The 25,109-nt window shown below is 38.9% G+C and overlaps 1 pseudogene; it reads left to right on the top strand.

Moving 5' to 3' along the window:
• The first annotated feature begins 12,107 nt into the window (after window positions 1-12,107).
• On the top strand, window positions 12,108-19,183 carry LOC108954488 (annotated as a pseudogene).
• The last annotated feature ends 5,926 nt before the right edge of the window (window positions 19,184-25,109 follow it).

Raw genomic sequence — 25,109 nt, 5'->3', positions numbered from 1 at the left:
GCTGTACCAATACCTTTTCGCTTTCACGGCCCCATGCGGTGCTGCAACCTCGTTAAGAATGGAGATATTTACGGCGTTGTGTGGTTCCTGATTTGATTCTGAATTAAAATGTGAAGATCGGTCCTGTGAACGTGTGAAGCCTTGTGGTCCACGTGCGCGCCCAACATTACCTAACTTATCCGAGGTAGTAGTACTTCATTTTATGTGGTTGTGGATTTGGCCTCGTGGTTCTTAGTCAGGTCATTCACGCGTTCCTTCCTTTTTTTTCTATTTCGCAGTGTGTTTTTAACTCATCACATTCGGACCATCTCGCCCCTCAAAGCACTTGAGAAAGCTGCCTTTAATTTAGTAGTTTCACATCTTCCAATTGATTTTCACGTTGCTTTTATATAGTTTGGTCCTATTTGATAATATTTTTATTTCTCTATTTTGTTCTTTTGTTTCTTAGAACAGAAAAAGAATAAAAATCTGTTAAGAATGTCAACCAATTTTTCTATTCCTCAAACAAATCAGTAGAAAGATAATAAATTTGAAATAAAAATAAGAAGTAGAAAAATCTACTTCTCTATTCTTGGAAACACCAAAAGGAGAGAAATTATTTTAGAAAAATAAACTCAACATAACCTAATATTCACATTTACACAATTGACACAATGTTCAGTCTCCTGACCTGATATGAGTTCCCATTTTTCAGAATAAAAATAAAATAAAATAAAAAATAAATAAAAATTAAAAAATTTAGGAAAAATTTAGAAATTAGATGTTGAATAGTTTAATTAGATTTTAATGTTAACTTTCATTGGAATTAGTTTAGCATATAAAATTTGAAAATATTTTGATAAAAATTGGATTCAAGATTGAATAAGTTTTAGGGCTTTACTATTGGATTTTGAATGTTGTTTTCCTTTATAGACCATGCTAGATCATGAAAGTTCAGTGACTCCAAGCAACTTTTACTTTTCTTTCAAAAGATCCACACCTGTTTTATTGTAATGCTTAAAGATTTACTATCAACCTCCTCATATTATAAGTTATAAACCAACGGAACTCTCTATTACTATTTTTGACTATTCATCATTGACTAATTTTTATGTTGGATTTTCTTAGGTCATTTTATAATATCTTGATCAACTAAATCATTACAAAAGCCTATTATTATCCAAACAAGAAATGTTAAGTCTCTTTATAATTAAATAAAAAAATTGGGATTAGAAATTTTTAGGTCCATGCCAAATGCATTTTGTTCTTTCTCTATTTTGAGAATAAAACTTTCATGCAGTTAACAAACACATTTTTCTGCTTAGAAACTTGTTCAGAGAATAAAAATTTTAAAAATATTTCTAAATAGAAATTATTCTCAAGAACATACATATTATTAAACATACTTAAATGCCAATCAAGAGGCCAAACTTTGGAAAGTGGAAAGTTCATTTGAATGTGTGGAGAGCTATAGTTACGAAGACTACATAGACCTCGAGGCCATCATAGCCATGGAAGAAGCTGGGTCCCTATCTTAAACGAGGGATTCCCCTGTTATGCTAATAATGAATTGTAGATGGCCAAGTCCCTAGGGCCCCCCTGACCTATTAGCATCACTCTCTCTGAAGTAAAATCACAATGATTGACAATGGAGAAAGCTGACTTTAAGTATGCAGCTGAGAAAAAAATGTGTTAGCACACCGGCCCATGTAGTTGTACCTAAGGTTATAGAAAAAGATGTTCGAGTAATATCTCCTCTATTTCATCCTTGACCTTTACCTTGATAGTGACCTCTGCCTCAGCCTCGACCACAATCTTGATTACTCTTTCGAATTTGCAAGGGATCTCTACTTTGCTCCTTCTCATCTTGCATGGTCAACTAAGTTTGGAGTACTTCCTCCACCCGCTCATGCTTGTTTGTTTTGAATTTTACTTCATGGGTTGGCAATGAATTCTAGAAAATCACTGTTCATCATTGCATCCAAGTTTTTGGACTCTTTAATTACAACACTAATATGATCGTACTTCTTGTCTAAGGACCATAGAATCTTCTCAACAACTCAAATGACTAGAACATTTTCATCATTTCTTTCAATCTGGTTAACAATCGCAAGACCTTTTGCGAAATAATCAAGAATCAATTCATATTTATTTATTTTTATATGGGTTACTTCAAATTCGGCTCTCAAAGTTTGAAGGCGTATGTTCTTGAATTTTTGTACTCCTTGATATGTGTTGTTAAGGGTCTCCCATGTCTCCTTAGAAGTAGTACTGTTCGACATATTCTTGAACATCGAATTATCTAAAGTTTAATAGATTATTAATAGGGCATATTAATCTTTTGCTTGAAACCTTCTCCAAGGCATTCTTCTAATTTTGACTAAAAGTAGCCTTGTCCTTTGGTTCATCATAACCTGTGTTGACAAGTTCCCATACATCATGGGTGTCTGGTAGCGCTTTCATTCTAATAACCTAGTTACCATAATTTTTTTTGGTCAGATGAAGATATTGATGTGACATCCTAATTTTTCACTCAACAAAATAACAAGCCCCGAATGCCTAATGGCTCACGCCACATTAACAAGCTCATCGTTGGACTATGCTATTCACATTACATCAAGTCATCATCGAGCAACACCATACTAATCTCATTTAGGAATGCGTTTATGCCAGCGAACTGGCTCACACAAATTATTTATAATTGTATGAGCTAAATCGGACTTCGATCCCCCGTAAAAAATGTCTTGCTAGGTCTTTCCTACAGTTTCATAATTTTTGAAAGCCGTTTACCTAGACAACAACTATCGCTTTTAAAGGTGCGCAGGACACCCTATAAGGACGTGTGACCTTACTCACAGTTCACCTAATATCTGTATGGATAATTTATATTTGTCTAGGGATGAAATCGATTAATGATTCATTAAATGCATGCTTGAGTTCCTGAATAGTAGTAACGTTAATGTACTTTAATTGAATTTTGAAATTACTACATCATGGTGTGAAAGGGGGTTTCAATAGCAGTAGCAACACCATTCCTCCTCTTAATCTTGCAAATTCAGCCACCTACCCTTATTTTCAGCTGATCTCAGCTCGATATTTTCCACGGTTGTAACTCTATCTCCGTGGCTCCCTTTTTCTTCGTGCTGACACCTCGAATCTAGCTGACAACGCGTCTTCATCCACTGCACCCTCGGCTTGGCGTGACTCGCCAGAGGACAACAAGAAGTCGGGACGTCTAGGACCTCATCAAGCACGCGACATTTTCTCTAGGATCCGAGACAATTACATATCCTCCATTCTATCCTATGTCAATTGTTTATCGTGCATCAGGAATATCTTCCTAGAAAATTCATAAACATCATTTACATTTTCGTTTGCACAGAAGTTTCGATTACGTCACCTAGATACCTTGTTGAGTTTGAAGTATTCAAACTTGTGGTTAAATCATAGGAGCATGATCGGTCGACATTTAGCATGTGTGGAGGCTGAGCTAGTTGAAATTCTAAATTAAATCTGTGCTGGGACTAAGGGTATGTTCTTTGGTTCTAGCCTAACCCCAAAGTTTGCTAATTTTGTATTGACTTAGGTGGTGCAAATTTCATGGGGCGTTTTGCACAAAAGTCGTCCCTTATTGATTGTTCTATGACATATTGTAATTTCAATATTTTTGGATTTGGACTTTGTACGACAAAAATATAATTTGAAAAACTTTGGGATTTGAAATATATTTTTGGACTCACTACACCGACCTCTCATAGTTTTCCATTTTCCGTAGATTTTTCGGTCTATAACTATAACATGCGTCCTCATGAAAGTTGTAGAGTACATCCTAGGCTACCATATATTAAATTTCCATAATTTTTCAATCTCATTTGGTCAGTGAAATATTTGTTTTCCTACTCAATTTTGTTATGGAAATTTTAACTGCTTTGGGCTCGGCTCACAAAAATTATTTATAATTGTATGAACTGAATCGGACTTCGATCCCCCGTGAAAAATGTCTTGCTAGGTCTTTTCTACAGTTTCATAATTTTTGAAAGCCGTTTACCTAGACAACAACTATCACTTTTAAAGGTGCGCAGGACATCCTGTAAGGATGTGTGACCTTCCTCACAGTTCACCTAATATCTGTACGGACAACACCGTTCCTCCTCTTAATCTTGCAAATTCAGCCACCTACCCTTATTTTCAGCTGATCTCAGCTCGATATTTTCCACAATTGTAACTCTATCTTCGTGGCTCTCTTTTTCTTCGTGCCGACACCTCGAATCTAGCTGACAATGCGTCTGCATCCACTGCACCTCGGCTTGGCGTGACTCGTCAGAGGACAACAAGAAGTCAGGACGTCTAGGACCTCATCAAGCACGCGACATTTTCTCTAGGATCCGAGACAATTACGTATCCTCCATTCTATCCTATGTCAATTGTTTATCGTGCATCGGGAATATCTTCCTAGAAAATTCATAAACATCGTTTAGATTTTCGTTTGCACGGAAGTTTCGATTATGTCACCTAGATACCTTGTTGAGTTTAAAGTATTCAAACCTGTGGTAAATCTTAGGAGCACGATCGGTCAACATTTAGCATGTGTGGAGGCTGAGTTAATTGAAATTCTAAATTAAATCTGTGTTGGGACTAAGGGTAGGTTCTTCGGTTCTAGCCTGACCCCAAAGTTTACTAATTCTGTATTGACTTAGGTGGTGCAAATTTCATGGGGCGTTTTGCACAAAAGTCATCCCTTATTGACTGTTCTATGACATATTGTAATTTCAATATTTTTGGACTTTGTACAACAAAAGTATAATTTGAAAAACTTTGGGATTTGAAATCTATTTTTGGACTCACTACACCAACCTCTCCTTGTTTTCCATTTCCTGTAGATCTTTCAGTCTAGAACTATAACACGCGTCCCCATGAAAGTTGTAGAGTACATTCTAGGCTACCGTATATTAAATTTCCATAATTTTTCAGTCTCATTTGGTCAGTGAAATATTTGTTTTCCTACTCAATTTTGTTATGGAAATTTTAACTACTTTGGGCTCGGCTCACAAAAATTATTTATAATTGTATGAACTGAATCAGACTTCAATCCCCCGTGAAAAATGTCTTGCTAGGTCTTTTCTACAGTTTCATAATTTTTGAAAGCCGTTTACCTAGACAACAACTATCGTTTTTAAAGGTGCACGGGACACCCTATAAGGATGTGTGTCCTTCCTCACAGTTCACCTAATATATGTATGGATAATTTATATTTGTCTAGGGGATGAAATCGATTGATGATTCATTAGATGCACGCTTGAGTTCCTGAATAGTAGTGATGTTAATGTACTTTAATTGAATTATGAAATTACTACATCATGGTGTGAGGGGAGGGGGGAGGGTTTCAATAGCAGCCACAACACCGTTCCTCCTCTTAATCTTGCAAATTCAGCCACCTACCCTTATTTTCAGCTGATCTCAGCTCGATATTTTCCACGGTTGTAACTCTATCTCCGTGGCTCCCTTTTTCTTCGTGCTGACACCTCGAAGCTACCCGACAACGCGTCTTCATCCACTGCACCCTCGGCTTGGCGTGACTTGCCAGAGGACAACAAGAAGTCGGGACGTCTAGGACCTCATCAAGCACGCGACATTTTCTCTAGGATTCGAGACAATTACATATCCTCCATTCTATCCTATGTCAATTGTTTATCGTGCATCGGGAATATCTTCCTAGAAAATTCATAACATCATTTACATTTTCGTTTGCACAGAAGTTTCGATTACGTCACCTAGATACCTTGTTGAGTTTGAAGTATTCAAACTTGTGGTTGAATCGTAGGAGCACGATCGATCGACATTTAGCACGTGTGGAGGGTGAGCTAGTTGAAATTCTAAATTAAATCCGTGTTGAGACTAAGGGTGGGTTCTTCGATTCTAGCCTGACCCTAAAGTTTGCTAATTTTGTACTGATTTAGGTGGTGCAAATTTCATGGGGCATTCTTCACAAAAGTTGTCTCTTATTGATTGTTTTACGACATATTGTAATTTCAATACTTTTGGACTTTATACAACAAAAATATAATCTGAAAAACTTTGGGATTTGAAATCTATTTTTGGACTCACTACACCGACCTCTCCTTGTTTTCCATTTTCCATAGATTTTTCGGTCTAGAACTATAACATGGATGACTGCGAGATTGATTTTTTTCCAGATATATACGAAATAAAAATTCAAGGAGAAAATTCTCGTACTTATTTATCGCTTGCTTGGGGATTACTTAAAAGAATGAAACTAGAGGATACTGGGTACATCAATAATAAACTTTATGTGAAATATTGATATTTCACAAACTTTTGTAGTAAGTATCTCCACTGACATCATTACATGGCCATAACATACCAGATAACATATCCTTCTCACGCATTAGACTAAGCTTTGTGATCAATGAGACATAAAACAAAGCCACACCAGTTACACTTAAATAAACCTAAACTACTCAACCACGACGACTTATTCATCCGTTACCAGTAGAGAGATTTCCATTTCTAAGCTTAATTAAGTGTCGATTCCATCCTTTGCCATATTTTCACTTTTCCTTAGTAACTTTTTCTTTCTTTTCATGGACGTGGATCTAACAAAAATTTACTCAGTCACCTAAATTTTTCTTGCTTATGCCAATTCGATATTTTTGTTGGTATCATCTCTAGCTTTTTCGAATGATGTATTAAAAATTTTAAAATTTATCATCAAAATATAATAAATTTTATGAATTAAAAGAGGAGAAACTGATAAATATGTTTTTGAGCTTCACAATTAATGATAACTACGTAGATTTAAGGCTATGTATTAAATTAATATCTCGTCCCCTTGTACGGTATTCGATTTGGACGCATAGCTAATTTGCCAAAATGAAGAAGCACATCGGCGGGGCATTCAACGAGAGACGGCGGGTGCTCGGAGCTGAAAGAATTATCCAGCCTCACAAAATCGACCCACGGCCGAATGAGAAGCATCGAATTAAATGAAGATTAATCTTGCATTAAATATAGGCTGCACATGTTGGACGTTGAAGACAAAGGCAACCATCCTTGTGTTGACTTCTGCACCTTTCGCTCTTTTTGCTTATCTAATTGCCTTGTCCCCGGGAGCTGAATAAGCCATTTTCCACCTACTACTCATTAAATGCATGCACATGCATGCACCATGCCCAAGAAAATTGGACGGCGCCGCTACTTTGTCAGAGACTTGTCCTCGCGGGCTTCCGCTGTCCTTTGTTCGTGAATGAAGAAAGAGGGAAGGCATAGACTTTGCATATTGCATTGGGTCGGTGTCTGATGGTGGGGCGTAGGTGCCATCATTAATTGTATACGTGCGCGCAGGATTTCAAAGTGGGTGCCACAGTAACATTCGTGGAGTCCACGTTTGCCTTATCTCCTCACCCATTCTCCTATGAACGGAGGACAGCAGAGGGCGTATAGAATGCAGAGCAAGGAGTGAGAGCTCCGATAGATTTGTGCGTGAATTGGGTCTATTGAGTTCAGTTGTTAAACAGTGCGGGTATTAGGCGTATATTAGGATTATAAAACACTCGACTGCGTAAGCGTTTGTAATCCTGTAATTCTTCAATTTATAATAAATTATTTATTAACTTTTTCTATTGATGTAAGTTTCGATATTTGGATCAAATAACGTAAATTTCTCACATCCTTTTATTATTGCTCATTCTATTTCTATCAATTTCTATATCTTCTGATATAATTGCAAATTTACAATATGTTTCCTCTGTGCTGCTGATTTCAACACTACACTTCCTCATGATGCAATCATCTCACTAAATAATAAGTGCAAGGTGAATCGGAGGGGCCACCCATCTGCCTGCTCTTCTGGAGAGCCAATCTCTCTCAGTTGGAAGCTACGTAATCATTACAAATGCAAGAAGGAGCTTGTCATCTATGAATGCCATCTAAGTTTCACTCGACAGCATTTGATGCTGCTGTTGGGCTTCAGCATTCTCGGGGGTCTATTGCAACTATAAGTGTCTAAGGCTAAGCAATATAAAACCCTTGCAGTTAATACAATTATAAATAATTTTTGTGAGCCGAGCCCAAAGCAGTTAAAATTTCCATAACAAAATTGAGTAGGAAAACAAATATTTCACTGACCAAATGAGATTGAAAAATTATGGAAATTTAATATATGGTAGCCTAGGATGTACTCTACAACTTTCATGAGGACGCATGTTATAGTTATAGACCAAAAAATCTACGGAAAATGGAAAACTATGAGAGGTCGGTGTAGTGAGTCCAAAAATATATTTCAAGTCCCAAAAATGTTTAGAGCTGCCTGGAGAGAGGGAGAGACGCCGAAGAGAACATGAACATGTCCGAGAAGAAATCTAGGCCGTTCGCGGCCCCGTTTGGTTCAACTTTGGGGAAATGGCTTTGCATTTCCCCAAGTATCCTTGAGAGAATGAGCATTTTGGGAAGGGAAGTGTGTTTGGAAATCAATTTTTTGTGTATGCTTTGCAAAGCTATTTCAAAGTAAAAAGAAAATGAAAAAAGAAAAGGGAGGAGGAGATGCAAGGTGGTGATCGTGGGGGTGCGGGCTGGTGGCGGTGGCGCCGGTGGTGGCGGGAGGCGGTGGCGCCGGTGGTGGCGAGGAGGCGAGTGGCGATGGTGGGGAGCAGCTCGCCCGAGGTTGCCTCGGTGGCGCCGACCCGAGCAACGCCGCCCGAGGTCCAGGCGACGCCGCCGAGGTCGCGCGACCCGGGCGACACCGCCCGAGGCCGCGCGACCTCGAGTGGCGTCGCCGGGTTGCCCGAGGTCCGGCGACCCGGGCGACGCCGCCCGAGGCCACGCGACCGGGCGACGCCGCCCGAGGTCGAGCGACCAGCGATGCCCGAGGTCGCCCGACCTCAGGCCACCTCGCCTGAGGTTGCGCGACCTCAGGCGAGGCATCCCGGCAGCCCGCTTGCGGCTGAGCGCCGTCAACCGCGAAACTCGGCCAACTCAGGCGGGGGAAGAAGAACCGAACGAGGAAGGAAGACGGTGAAGAAGAAGAATGAACAGTAACTCTCGGAATGCCAAAGCTGAAAGCAGCCCTACCCCAGCATTGGGCTTTCAGCTTGTGGAATGCCCACATTCCACCAAGGAGCATTCAAAAGTTTTGCCAAACACAAAATTTTTTCCCCAAGGGGCTTTCGGGGCCCAAAGCCCCTTGGGAAAGTCCAACCAAATGGGCGTCGTCTGAAATGCTTTCGCTTTGGAAGTTTGTGGGGGTCCAGATGACGAGAGGGGGAAGGCAGAGAAGTATGGGTTGGCAGCTACCACTTTCGTTGGTTGGCAGCTACCATTTCGGTTTGACCAGTAAATTTCTTTATAATTACTATTATATACATACAAAAGAAGAGATAATGATATATAAATAATTCATGAACTTTGACTTAACATATAATATTATCTCTGAACTTTGAATTTATTTGAATTTTAACCCGATGCGTAATGTAATCTCTAAATTTTCAATTTGTCCAATATAATCTTGGACTTTTGAACTAAATGAAAATGTTCAATATTGTTATTCAATTAATTCAAGTTCAATAATAATATTGTTTATTTTCATATAGACTAATAATTAAATTGAACATGTACCAAAAGTCCAAGGATCGTATTGAACAAATTGAAAGTTCGAGACGATATTGCACATTTTGATATAATTTGAAAACCGTATTGAATAAATTAAAAGTTAAAAGATTACATTATAAATCGAATCAAAATTTAAGAATCATTTACGTCATTTTCCATTGATGGAAAATGTCAAATTTTCTCTCTTCTGTTATAGTCCTTATAAGTTCGTTTTTTTAAAAAATGTAAATCAAAGAAAATTGACCAATCAAAGATAATGAAAAGGTAAAAATAAAATAAAATGGATTATCCACATTCTCTTAAGAAAATGCACTTGATAGAATTATCAAATTGTTCTTATAGTTCAATCAACCTTATCCTTGTCTTCTTTATAAATAGTTAGTTTACTCTTTGCTTTCTTTTATAAAAGGTAAAATACCTGTTTATTGTTATTGTTTAAAAAATAGTAAAACAGTCCGATGATGTTTCTTTCTTTGGAAAATAACTTATATAGTAGCAAAAGGAAAAATTAACATCGAGTTTATCTATATATATAGATGTATGTTTGTATGTATGTATGTACGTTTCATTGTGCTACTGAGGTCATGAATCCTATTATTGGTACGGGTGCTACGCGCGCGTAAGGAAAACCGGTTATTATTAATACCATCATTATTTCACATTTCAAAACACGCGTGAATGTTAAATTATTTGGTTCCACTGTAGGACTCTTGGCATTTGGTGAATTAGAAGGGTCGAATGTTGATGAAAATGTCAAATATATAGGAGGTGAAGGGGAGGAAGAATGACAGACGTTTATGTGAATTGTATATCAGGTTAGATCTCCACCATGCATTAAGTCAAGAAGAGCCATTTTTTTAATCAAGCTATTTTTCTTCAAAAATTCCTTGAAGATTAGTGCAAATGATGGGAAAATAATTAGAGTTCTATCTCGTCAAAGTATAAACAAAACTGTACCGTGATAGATATAATCCCATTAATCTCTCATAATATTTTAAATTAAAAATATTCCTAGTTAGAATTACTGTATAATCCCAAAAGTCTCCAAAAACTTTAACTCTAAATCTCTCTAACTTAAGGACTATCAAACTCAATTGCCAAAAATTATAGGGTAAATTATCAAAAAAAATCATAAACCTATTATACTCGTATCAATTTAGTCATAAACTTTTTAATTTGACTAATAATTTTGTCGAAATATTTTGCTAATTTAGTTCCATACCTTTTGACAAATTGACAATTTAATTATAAAACTTTTGACTATTTGCTAATTTAGTCTTAAACTCTTCAATTATTTGCGAATTCATAGCTTTGACATAATTTTAGTTGGAAAAGGTTGATGCGGCATTCTACTTAGTGTTAGTCATCTTATATGGTACGATTGATGCTGGCATAAACAATTTTTATAATTTCTTTTAATTTTTTGAATTTTTTTCCTTTTTTCTCCTTTTCTTTTATCTCTTTTTCCCTCCACCAGTCGTCCTTGCCGAATCCAATGAGGGTGACCCTCGCTAGGGCTGGCAATGGCGAGGGTGGCTGTCGTTTGAGGCCGGCAATCTCTACCGGCCATTTTCTGAGGCCCAATTATGGTGAATGGAGTTAAATAGGATAAAAAGAAAGAAGAAAAATTCAACAAATTTTATATTAGGATAGATCTCTATAGTACATAAAGTCAACTAGAGCTATTTTTCTTTATCAAACTATATTTCTTTCAAAAATTGCATGAAGATTAGTGCAAATGTTGGGAAATTAATTATAGTCCTATCTCATCATACTATAAACAAAACGTGATGGAGATAATCGCATACATCTCTCGTAATATCTTAAATTAAAATCTTCCTAGTTAGAATTACCATATGGTTCGAAAGTCTCTCTAAATCTCTCTAATGCAACAACTATCAAAGTCAATTGTCAAAAATTATAGGGGAAATAAAAAAAAAAATCTAAATTCATTACACCTGTATCAATATAGTCCTAAATATTTCAATTTGATCAGTTTAGTCTTGTACATTTTAATGATTTGCCAATTTAATAATAAATTTTTTAACAATTTATCAATTTAGTCTTAAACTCTTTGATGATTTGCAAATTCAACTAATACAGCTAGTTTTGGTTCAAAAATGTTGTCATGGTGGTCTATTCAGTGCTAGTCGTCCCACACGACATGACTAGTATTAGTGTGGACATTATTTGTAGCTTTCTCAATTTTTTTTTCATTCCTTTATCACCCTGTTTCCCTCCACTAGCCAACATCAAGTGGTCGGTGGAGGTCGTAGCCTCAAGCAACAGCCGCCCTCGTCAAGTCTAACGAGGGTGACCATCGCCCAACGAGGGCAGTCATCGTCTGAGGGCAGTCCTCTACTTCATAGTGTTCTCATTTGCCTAAGTAATTTATTCTGAGCTAGTGCACTTTTCAATTCGTCTCTGTTCAGTGCTCTGATGACCGGGTTTTATATCTACAAAATTGCGACCGGAGGCAACCATTTCGCAGCCAAGGCTGAGTGATGGCCCTGGTGATAGGCACTCATGTATGGAAATTTGAAGATCTCGACTTAAAATTACCAGGTGTAACTACTGTTGTTTTGTTTAGGTGAATGAGAGATCTTTCCTTCGGACGAATCCTGGTTTGTATCCACAGCATTAGCCTCTAGTGTTCCTAACTCAATTTTAAGGACTCATTTTAGTGCTCTATTGTACACGGAATGAATGGGCGACAAACAGGTTTGGCTTGAAGTGTGATTATGTCGGGACATTGATCCAGCAGAGAGGCCACTTTTGGCAATTGTGCATTTGGATGGAGATCTTTGTGCTCTAGCTTCGAATGTGATGTCAATGCTAGTTTAGGACTGTTGGATACCCCCATTTATTACCTGCCTGAAAAAAGAAAATAGGAGGGAGAAACGCAAATACAATTTTGCGGCACTTAGGATGTGCGGAAAACATTTTCTAAAAAATATTTTCCTTATACAGGCGCTTTGTTCTTCAGTGTGGTCATGATCTTGTTCAATGGAATTCCAGAGATTTCCATGACAATCGCCAGGCTACCTGTCTTTTACAAGCAAAGGGACCTTTTATTTTTTCCAGCGTGGGCATGTGGTCTTCCTGCGTGGGTTTTACAGATCCCAATCTCATTTGTGGAAGTTGCTGTGTGGGTTCTTGTCACCTAGTATGGTATTAAAAATGACAAGAATATTGGAAGGTAAAATTATTTTCTGGAATGCTCTATTTGTTAAGTACAAATTTGAGCATTTTATCAGCAAGTAGTTCTCATTTTTGTTGTAATGATCGGCGAGTTGTGCATGTGGCACAGGTTCTTCAGGCATTACCTTGCGCTGGTACTGATTAACCAGATGGCTTCTTCATTATTCCGAATATTTGGAGCGGTGGGGAGAAATATGATCATTGCAAATACGTTTGGTTCTTTCTCGCTGCTCCTTCTCTTTGCATTGAGTGGAGTTGTTCTCTCAAGAGCTAGTTATACGGATTTAACCTTCTATATCCTAATTCTAAGTCTTGAACTTCATGTATCTCCCACGAATTTAATTGCAGAGAAAGTGAAGAAATGGTGGATATGGGGTTATTGGGCATCACCTCTGATGTATGGGCAGAACGCAGTCGTCGTAAATGAGTTCTTTGGGCATAGTTGGCAACAGGTAAGTGTTGGGTCGGCTCTTATGTTCATGTACCTTTTCCTTTGTCCCCTAATAGCTTATGTTATTGTCTATGTATGTTGCAGATTCCAGCAGATACAGCAGAGCCACTAGGAATCCAAGTCTTGAAGGCTCATGGTTTCTTTCCACACGCGTACTGGTACTGGATAGGAACAGGAGCATTACTCGGATTCATCTTGTTGTTCAATGTTATATTCAATTTGGCTCTCACCTACCTTAATCGTGAGGAACTTTTAACCCGATACATGTACTCTTTTCTCTGGTGATACGAGAAGTTCATATTGGCATATGCTAATCTTATTCTTCGGCCATTCTGTTGCAGCGTATGGCAAGCCCCAGACGGTTAAATTGGATGATTCAGAAACTGAATCTATTGGATCTGGGGGATCCGTCCAATTATCATCCCATGGGAACCGCTCCAGTAACAGATCACGTTTAGGTTAGAATGTTGTTTTTTGACTTTCTAGCTAGCGATGCTGAATGCTTCCATTAAGGGAGGAAAAAGTAGAATTTATTAGCTTAAGATTGACATTTGGGATTCAGTTGATTATATATATGAAGCCCTCCAATCTAATAATAAGTTTCAAATTTCTAAATTGCAGATGAAGGAGATATCAGGAGAGGAAGCAAGGATTCTTCCAGGTCCTCATCTAGACGTCCACGAACCGCCTTCGACATTAACGGGAAAAGAGGAATGGTTCTACCGTACGAGCCACATTCCATTACTTTTGAAGATATTAAGTACTCCGTTGACATGCCACCGGTATAAGCTGATGAAAAACCAAATGTCCTGTTTTAGTTTCACACGTCTTAGGAATCTGATCGTAACTGTCTTGGGCTTAAATGGGCAGGAAATGAAGAACCAAGGTGTCGTAGAGGACAAATTGGTGCTTCTAAAGAGTGTGAGTGGTGCCTTCAGGCCTGGTGTTCTTACCGCTTTAATGGGCGTTAGTGGGGCAGGTAAAACCACATTGATGGATGTGTAGGCCGGCAGAAAAACCGGAGGTTACATCGGGTGTGTTTGGAAAAGCTTTTGGGGAAAGTTTTAGGGAAAATGCAAAGACCTTTTGAACTAAAGGTGTTTTCCAAAATGCAAATTGTGTTTGGTAAATTGTAATTTGAAAGCCCTTTGTGAAGTTTTTTTGAGCAAAATGGTGTTTGGGGAAATTACATTTACAAATAACTTTTGTGATAAAAAAACTAATCAAAAGAAAAATAAAAAAAAATTGACCGGCAAGGGTAAGCGACGGTAGGTGATCAAAATTGTCGCCAAAGAGCCGACATCTAACTCAGGCAGCTCCGGAGATGACTGGAGAGGGCTACTCGGGGTCGAGCGACCCCCGAAGACCACTGGCAAAGGTTGCCCGAGGTCACATGACGCCGCCACGACCTCCAGCCACCCCGGATCTAGGGCGGCGAGGTCGTGCGACACCGCCGCAACCTCTAGCGACCCCGCCGCGACGTAGATCCAGGGCATCGGGGTCATGGGAAGACCTTGCCGGCGACCGCTCACAGGCGGTGGTGCCAAGGCGCGGTGGCGTCGGGCTTTGGCGAAGGGGGAAAACCAGCATCACAGCAGGGCGCGAGGGTCGGCGACCAAGCAGAGGACGGTGGGCATAGGCGCGACGGAGGCAGCTGCGAGGCGAAGGTCCTGAGGCAACGACGAGTGGAAGCATCGGCCGGCGCAGCGAGTCGGCGCTAGGGTCGTGGGCCGGGTGGCGACGGCGTCGGGCGGAGGCAAGCTTAGATCTGCAAAAAGTGTCGGGGCACTCAGCGGCAAGATCGGGATAGCGGCTGATTGAGCGGTGAGGGCCTCAGGCGCTGGGTCGCGAGCTGCTAAGTGATGACGGCGTCAGGCGGAGGCGAGCAGCAGTCAACGATGACGCGATCGTCGAGCGAGATCGCACGGCGAGCCGCGATCTGCTGCGGTGCGGTTCGAAAGGGGGTAGCGGTCCTCTCGGGTTCGGATTTGGTGGAAGCGCGGCGGCGGTGGAGTAGAGAGGGCGGGTGGTCGCCGTCGCAGTGTGTGCCGGTGCGGTCGAGGGCCGGCGTCGCGGTGGTCGGCGGCTCGGGTGTCGGTGCGGGTGGTGCTAGCGCAATCAAGGGCTGCTGGCACAATGGCCGGCGCGAGCAAGGTCTTCGTGAAGAAGATGAACAGTACCCAAAGAAGACGATGAGAGGGCAAAACCGGAAAAAACAAAGAATCAACGAGGATAATTTGGGAAGAAAAAAAATTTTAGCCCCTCACCCTCAGCATTTTCAGCATGCTGAAACCCAAGATAATTTCCACTGCGGCGAACTTCGGCCTTCACAAGACCGATATTTTGCAAAGGGGCTTTGAAAATTCTTTGTCAAGCACCCCATACTTGGCCCAGAGATCCTTGGGGCTTCAAAGTAGCATTGAGAAGCTACTCCCAAATGCAGCCATCGAGGGGACAATAATGATTTCTAGGTACCCGAAGAAGCAAGAAACATTTGCTCGAATTTTGGGATACTGCGAGCGAAACGACATTCATTCTCCTCATGTTACTGTCTATGAGTCTTTGCTTTACTCGGCATGGCTGCGTTTACCTCCCGAAGTCGACGAGCAAACCAAAAGGTTCACTTTTACGTCAGAAATATATATAGTTTGAAGATTGATTCTTACTCATGATCCTTGACAATCACTTCTCATATGTTGATCATTTTGGAAGGAAGACATATCTGCTGAACTTTAATTACTGAAAATATCCAGTCCATAAATGATGCTGCATTACTAATTGTCGTAGTTTGCTCTATCAGTTGATTTTTGTAACAATCAAATTCGAATAATGGGTTAATGAGTCTTTACTTGTAAACTTGTTGTAGATGTTCATTGAGGAAGCTGGTGGAACTCAATCCCTTGAGACAAGCATTAGTGGGATTGCCTGGAGTCAGTGGTCTCTCAACTGAACAACGGAAGAGGTTAACCATCGCGGTCGAATTAGTGGCAAACCCCTCCATTATATTCATGGACGAGCCTACATCGGGATTGGATGCAAGAGCTGCTGCCATTGTTATGAGAACAGTCAGGAACACGGTGGACACTAGGAGGACTGTCGTGTGCACGATTCACCAGCCAAGCATCGACATCTTCGAAGCTTTCGATGAAGTGAGCATTGCTACTAAAATAAAAAGTTAACCACTCTTTCTTTCTGGAAGCTTTATTTTGGAACAGTAAACTAAACCATCACCTGAAATATCGCGCAGCTATTCCTGATGAAGCGAGGAGGACAGGAGATTTATGTCGGTCCACTGGGGTGACATTCTTGCCACCTCATAAAGTACTTCGAGGTACAGAACCATAGGAGTTTTTGAATTGCCTCGTTTCCTTCCGTTCCACTTACCCGGTTGCTAAAGTATGTTACCTTATTCTCATATAAAGGCTATTGAAGGACTGAGTCCGATCAAAGATGGTTACAATCCAGCAACCCGGATGCTGGAAGTCACCGGCCCAGCACAAGAACTAGCTTTTGGGGTCGACTTTGCTGATCTCTACAGTAAATCAGATTTATACAAGTGAGTTCATTTAAAACGCTGCTACACAAAATGCATCCATTTCATTGTGCTGTTATACTTCCTCCGGCGACAAAACTCCCCAAGGATAGCACGTATCAGTTTGACCAACTTGATGGCATACGTCTTAGGAGGAACTAAGCGTACCTGCTCCTGGTTCGAAAGACCTGTATTTTCCTACCAAGTATTCACAGCCCTTCTTTACCCAAGTCATGGCTTGCTTCCTACTGGCACAATCCGCCATACATGGCTGTTCGGTTTCTTTTCACCACCTTCATAGCTTTGATGTTTGGATCAATGTTCTGGGACCTCGGCTCCAGACTGTAAGTTGCCAGTTACTATAAAACTTAAGTTCCACACCCATGCCTATTCTTGATTCTCGTACCTAAAAACAATTTCGAGACTTTTGATTGCATTTGCAGGAAGGGACAACAAGATCTGTTCAATGCAATGGTCGCTGGCCATGGCCGAGGCCGAGGACCGGCTAAAGAAAAAAGAAGAAAAAAAGAAGAGAGAAAAATTATTTCTCAAAAGTGTAACAAAAATGTAAATAAACGCGTTTTTATTTTTTTTTTGTTCCCCGGAACAAAAGAACATAAATTTTTGTTCTGGGGATCAAAAACAAAAGTAAACAAACAGGGCCTAATTTGCCCTATGAAGGCGACCGCGACGAATTAGCAATGGCATCATGTAGGTGAGCTAAGCGGTGGGAGAGAGAAGGTTAATTTTAAGGTCGGTGTTTGGTAGACACGTGGCACTAATGCTTGAGCACAAGTGAAGTCATGTGATTGTCTATGACAACAAATGGGTACTTCAATGCGTGAAAAAGAATGATTAGGAGATGCACTAAGGTTCGGCTTTTAGGAGCGTTAATGCAAAGACCTTTAACCTAAAGAGATTTGATGAAATATAAAGACTGTTTGGTAAATTGTAATTGAAAAGTGCCTTAAAAAGCTATTTTGGGGAAAGGTTGTTCGGTAAATATATATTTGGAAAGTCTTTTGGCGTGACTAATTTAAGTTTTTTTATTTATTTTAATTTGTTTAAAATTGAAGAAAAAACAATGATTGTAATTTTTATATTTTTGTGTTAAGAATAATGTATTAAAGGCATATTAACAAATTTAAAAACCAAAAAATATATCAAGTGGATCTTTCTCAATTAAAAGAGAGTAATTTCATTATAATAAGCATGGCCACATATGTTTTGAGGAAAGAAATATGTTATACTTAAATATTACATGCATATTCTTGGACAACATCCAAAAAGTCCAATGTGACAGCAACCACCAACATTCTTATGTTATTATCTACTAGAAATGGATGCTCCAAAAATTATGTTTTTGCATTAATCGATGTGCAACAACATAAGTGTTTGACATACATCAACTTATCAGTTAGAAAAATAAAAACGACTTTCTCTTAGTACAATTGACATACATCAAGCCATAGTCCTAGGAGCAATCCTTCCTATGAAAAGCAACAATCAAGTAGAAACCAACATGTTGTTTCAGCAATGGTCACTATATAATAACATCACTCAATACGATCATATCTTATGTTTGTCTCTCACTTTTTCAGTCTAAAGACTTCAACTTGCACATTGTTGTTCATATTCACCACATGATCAATCATTTCCAACAATATACTATGCAAGGACTTGAACTGTTACTTAATGTTACTCAACTTGTTTTCCACCATTTCTACTCTCTAAGTCATCAATTCCATCTCTTCGTCGTCGAATATGGAGTTGAATCCAGACGAAACAACCATAATCATCATCTTGAAATAGTCATATGTTGATGTCAAATAACAAGGTCAATACAATAATGTCAAAAAAGGCATACATTGATGTTAGAAAAAGTTGGATAGGAACGCAACATGCAAATTTTTTTTAGAAAGACAAGATGAGACTTGAGCATAGAACTATGCCCATAAATAAGTTCAGACCTACAGCAATAAATTGTGAAAATGGCCAAATAAGTAACTCTGAGAACCTATTTCACTGAAACACCAACCCCAACCACTTCTCCATCTCAACAAACCAAAAACAAGAACAAGACCAAATGTTGAAGAAGCACAAGATCTTCAATTCAGAATTCATATTGCTGACGCAACATCGGCAAATGATGCAGTTCCAATGGAGAAGCTGAGGCAATCAGTGAAGAGAATTATTCTTTGTTGCCCCGGCAACTAGTTTGGAAGACACAAAATGATCAAAGGACTTATCATCATAGTTTCAATGAGCCTAACAAAGAAATTCATGAGATATGGCCAAATGATTCAGCTTCCTCCGTTCTAAAATCTTTCTTTTTCCAGCAAACAGAACCCCCTCGTATTGGACAAAAGTCTTCTAGAAAGCTTGTTATTGGGTAGTGACGAGTTTTTAATATGTTTAATCTTTTACTTTTTCCATTCTGTTACAAACCTAAAAAAATTGGAGCTACACCTTCATAAGAGGAAAATAGCTTCTATCGAGAATTTAAAATATAACCAATTGGCCTTCTCAGCAAAGAATGAAAACCAACACTTGAGTGATCAACCCACTCAAGTGTTGCTTGATCTTTTATTCATACTAGACACACACAAAAAAAAAAAAAATGCCACATTACATTGCATGCATTTCAACTAAAAGGGTAACAATAATATGACGTTATTTTTTTTTGGAAATTCTCTATCAATGCATGAATTACTTCTATTAAAAACAATGATGGAGTTGGAAAGTTAGAGAGAGAGAGAGACTGAGTGAGGGACCATAAATAGGATTTGAAGACTAAAAGGGCAAAGCAACTGCAATTTTACTCCTGATGTTAAATAATGATATAATAGCTGTAGGACATATATAGAGCCATTCTGGGCGTGGAAATAGAAGCCTTGCATAATTAGACGAATGTACACATGCAAAGTAGTTACAAGCTACAACATTATGCTAAATGTTCTCATTAGATAGTATTTTTAAGTGTTGGTTCTCTGAAAGGTACTATAAGGATGAGTCAAAAGCAACGACCACATTTAATAAACATATAGGATCATATCGACTTGTGAAGATGATACAACCCAACTAATAACCATTAATTTGTTCCTTTGAGTTGAGTAACACAATGTTGGTGCCTTACCTTCTCAGAATTTGAGGTGAAAATTACTTTTAACAGCTTCAAAAACCTCTTCAATAGGCTTTCTAGCATTAATTTAAATGAAAGGCAATATAGGTAAGCAATTAAATGAAATAAGATCGTGCAAATACACCTATGGAAGATTTCAACACATTTAGAAACTTCCACACCTTTTTGACATTTCCCTTAGAATTGCAATACTCGATAATTGGGAGGCTAGACTCCAAGAACACTTTAAACATTTTCCTTATTGTTTGTATGTTGTCATCTTTCTTCCCTTCAAAACCAGTAACAAATAGTGGAAAAGCATCATATTTCTAAAATGACTACATGAGTTGGAAAGGTGACAAAAGTAGGATTGTGTGCTTGTATGGTAAATGTGGTGAAGAAATAATTGCTTGACTTGATTTCTATACAATAAGCGCATTTCCATCTCTTCCTCAGAACAATGAAAAAACAGCACGAACTCTAGCTCAGTTTTAGTTTGCATAAATCTCATGTGTTATCCCTCTAGGAAGGAAGATCAACATGCAAAAGCTAATAAGCTCGCATTTGAAATAGGCAAAAGAATACTTGGAGTGCAAAAACTTAGTATGAAGGGATACTTAAGTACCAAAATCGGAGTAAAATGGATTAGTTAAATATTAATGACGAGAAAATCATGCCAAAATGCTGATATGACGATTTTTCGACGAGGCAAGTATAAAACGACGTTATTTTGCATGTTGACGTGGCTAGACAAGTGCAAAAAACGATGTCGTTTTGTTGCTGACATTGATAGATAATTAATTAAAAATTAATAAAATTAAATTTTCAACTAAATTAAATTATTATTTAAAAAAAGAAAGATGGAGATTGTAGCCCTTGCTATTGCCTTCCCATCGTCACTGGGAAAGGCCAGCAACGGTGGGAAAAGGATCAGTCGAGACCCTAATCGATCGATGGTGAGGGCCTGTGAGGATTGGAGGTCAACCTAGCAGGTGACGCAACCCTTGGCTCAATCGAGCGAGGGCCAACAACCCTCTTTGGAACTGGGGGAGGGCCATGACCCTTGCCCTAGATTTGGGCAAGGGCTTGCAGGCCCTCGCCACCGATCGACTAGGGTCGCCAGCCCTTGGCTGACCCTGGCGATGGTGGGGAGGTGGCAACAGGGACTCAGCCCTCGCCTTCCGCCTCCTCCTTCTCCTTTTCTTTAAATAAACACTTTAATTTAATTTAATTTTTTTAAAAAAGACAAAATGATGTCATTTTGGTTTTATTGCTAACTTAGTTCTTCGATGTGCCACATAGGCAAGCTATATTATTAAAAATTACCACGTAGGATTTCTAACTACTTTCGCCAAACTTGGCACTCAGTGTGCCATTTTTTTTAAAATGACAAAAAATAATTTTTGGGACTTAACGTTTTTAAGTTAAAAAATTATTTCCGAGGAACTATTTCTGTTTCGAGGAATAATTTTTGGGACTTTTGTTTCTAGAATAGAAAAAGAACATAAACACGTTTGATAAAATTGTATAATTTTTTTTGTTTCTTTTAATTTTTAAATATTTTTATTATATTTTTCCTTTTTCTTTTTCTTTTTCGGCCAAGTCGGCCCCTACCGTGGCTAGCGACCGGCTGGGCGACGTGCAAGCTCGTCGGATGCCAGCTTGGCCTCGGCGAGATCGCCGCTGGCTAGGCGAGCCTCGTTAGGCCACCGACGAGGCTCGACCTCACGTTGATTGGGAGGCCGAGCCTCGCCGTGGCTACACGAGGCTTGCCCTCGCTTGGGTTGGGCGAGGCCGACCTCGCCTAGATCCGGCAAGGCCAAGCCTCGTTGATGGCTAGGTGAGGTCGGCCTCTTGCAGCCACGGCGAGGCTCGGGCCGACGAGCCTTGCCGTGGCTTGGCCTCTCCGGGGGCCAACAACACTCCAGCAAGGTTGCCAACCCTCGTCTGGCCAGTTGCTGGCGCCGGCTATGGCCAAGGCCGGTGATCGGCAAAAGGAAGAAGAAAAAGAAGAAGAAGATAAAAAAGTGTTTCTCGGAAGTGTTCCTGGGAATAAGAAACAAGTTTTTTCTACTTCTTATTTCTGTTTCAAATCTGTTCCAGGGAACAAAAGTGTAAACAAACGCGTTTTTATTCTTTTTTTGTTCCTCGGAACAAAAGAACAAAAATTTGTGTTCCGGGGAACATAAACAATTTTAAACAAACACACCCTAAGTGTCTATCCGTACTAAGTTTTGACACTTTAGGTGTTCTTTTGTCATTTAATATGTGTAGATGATACTAGATTAGTTATAAGATTATAGCAGTGTAATTCAAACAAAAACAGGTGTAGCCAAACTTACAACAGCTTCAAATGCAGCATGATGTTCCTCATTCCAAGGGTAACCATCAATGAGAAGCTTGTCATCATATACTATGCTAATCAAGCAAATATTGACATCTCGCCACAAACCAACTATAGCAAAACCGATGAATGAATCACTTGACTTAACTCAATCATCGAAACACAAAATCCAGGACGCCCCCAAGCCTCACTAATCAAAGTCCAAACTCCAAAGTCAGATTAGCTCATAACAAAATAAAAACCTTAAAAGATTGACAACAAATTAAAGTTCACCAGAAAACATAAATAGATTGGTCCACAGACAACAACAACCTATGAACGTGATTCCACGACCAACACAAACAAAGGAATCAAAATCAACCAAATAAGCATTGAACATCAGTGACCTAGATTATAATGAAAGCGAAGACCTTGCCAATGGCATTGCGTAGAGAGAGGAAGTCGGCGCGATAGACCTCGTGCTTCAGCTTCAACTTCAAGTGCTTTGTGAAAGTGACATTCCATTTCTTAGAAGCTTCCATGGTCGTTGAATTTAGGATGATGATTTTTAGGGATTACTTTGGAGTCCAAATGAGGTCTCCGAGGTTGCCCAAACCCAGGCGCGTTGATGTTGAGGTCCCGCGACCTTGGTGAGCCTCGCAGCAACAAATCTAGCCGATGATGCGACCATCAACCAAGCGATTGGCGATGACCATCTATCAGGCGACTAGAGGCAACTAGGTGAGCAATGTCACTAGCTGAGCTACATCCATGAGGTGAATAAAGAGAGGCGAGAGAATTGCGTTTCGTTAGGCAAGCGCGCAAGGAAGAGAGGCGACGGACCTAAAGGGTTTTTATGTTAAAAGGGGTAAATGTGAATTATCATTAGCGAGTGAGGTTAAGATTAAAATTCGAACAATTCATTAATTAAGGTTTTGTTGCATGCCGAGAATGCTAGAAAGCCAAAGTAGGGGAGAGGGAGCCTTGGGCTAAATGCCTTAGAAGGCCTTGTAAATGCTAGCATTTGAGAAATGGGCTCCCAAAAATAAATGTCAAACACATTTGCATTTGCGGAAGGGCCTTTAAAGGTCCAAAGGGCTTTGCAAAGTTATTCCCAAAAGCAGCCTAATTATATCTTGTTTTTTTACCCTCCTTAAATCCTTGGTTTCTCGCTATAGGGTAACCTCACCAAAACCGGTGTAATTTCTCGCTCATAGGGGCTGCATACACCTATCCGCTATCGCCACAGTGGGAGATTGCTAGACTGCATTCTTTATTTTAACATACTTGTGCCAACATGCCTGGCCTCACTTGTTGGTACAGTTTCTTATCGAGCTCTATACCTAGGGCTACCTTTGGTCTGGATTTTAATCAAAATAGGACTAGAAATGATATGATATAAAATTCATGAATTTTGTTGTATTCTATCTCACTGTTTGATGATTGCAATAATAAAGTTGGATATATTCACATTAAACCATTACATTATTTGGTATAAATGACATATTATTGTAAATGAACCTAAAATTTTGCAAATTGAGATGATAAAAATCTCTCGCAACACTTTTACCTACTTTTTTTAATTGCTGTTTTTATTTTATTTTTCCTCTCTTTTTCATTAATTTCTTTTTTTTTCTTTTTTTCCCCTTTCATCACTCTCTAATAAAATTTTATTAAATAGTAAACTATACTAATATACCTAAAATATGTAATAAAATAAATAAATATAAATATATTTATATGTTGAATTTATATCATAAGATAGAATTAAATTCAAATATAAAAATAAAAATATTATTAAATTTATAAAAATATATTTTTTGTTATTTATATTTCCTATATTAGAATTCAAATATTATTTATATTGAAATATAATTTTAATATTTTATTTTAAGAAGTTTGTTATTCAAGATAATAACTTTTCTATTATAAATATAGCAATTATATCAATCTTTATCCTACATTTTTTAAGGGATCATTTTATCTGATCTATCTCCCTTTTATATCTAACTTTATCTTGTCTTAAATAGGTGCCTAATGCAAAATTATTTTATCTTGAATTTTATTCTAATTGCTAAATGCAGCCTAGGTGTTTTATGTCCAAAGGATGCATAAGCCTCAAATGAAATGGTTTAAGGACATACTCAAGTCCGAAAAAGTATTAATAGGAGATGCACTGATTATATCTTTTTTGTCTTTTTATTATTTAATTAGGAAAATACCAACAACCCTCCTTACTTTTAATTTATATTACTTTCGATCCTTTACTTTCAACATTATCATTTTGCATCTTGTGTTTTCATGTTGGACACCAAACTGCTTCTCCCATCGTGAAACGACTATGATTTATTTATATATTGCCTAGTTTCTTTTCCAATTACCATCAATCTTCTTAAATCCCCAACCCTCCAAAACAAACCCTAATTAGACAATTCTAATCCAGATACCTAATCAAGATTTCACCGCTCCTATCTGCTGTCAACCACCTCTGACCGCCGTTCGCATCTTTGGTGCTATAGCCACCCTCCACCCTACCCTAACTCTAGCGTCATCGACATCTCCCCACCTTTAAGATGAGGCCACCGACCTCCTCCAGGCCAGGGGTAGCCCACGACCTTAGATCAAGGTCGCAGCCTCTTTGTGACCATGGACGACCTTGATCGAGGTCTACTATGATATTACGCGTTTGCTATATCCAATATTCCATCTCTCTCGTGTTATAGTTAATTAGTTTCTTTAAATTAAATATTTCCACAATAAGAATGGTTAAAGAATTCTCTAGAAGCATCCGTCAGTAAGATCCAAAAAATTAGGAAGTCGTGCAAAATTAGTCATCTGTCTACTTTTCCGTCCCTATTATGAGAACTTCTTCTCTGGA

Source organism: Eucalyptus grandis, chromosome 8, assembly GCF_016545825.1.
Source record: "Eucalyptus grandis isolate ANBG69807.140 chromosome 8, ASM1654582v1, whole genome shotgun sequence".
NCBI classification, from domain to species: Eukaryota; Viridiplantae; Streptophyta; class Magnoliopsida; order Myrtales; family Myrtaceae; genus Eucalyptus; species Eucalyptus grandis.
The sequence above is the reverse complement of the archived record's forward strand: the minus strand, read 5'-3'. Positions and strand labels throughout refer to the sequence as shown.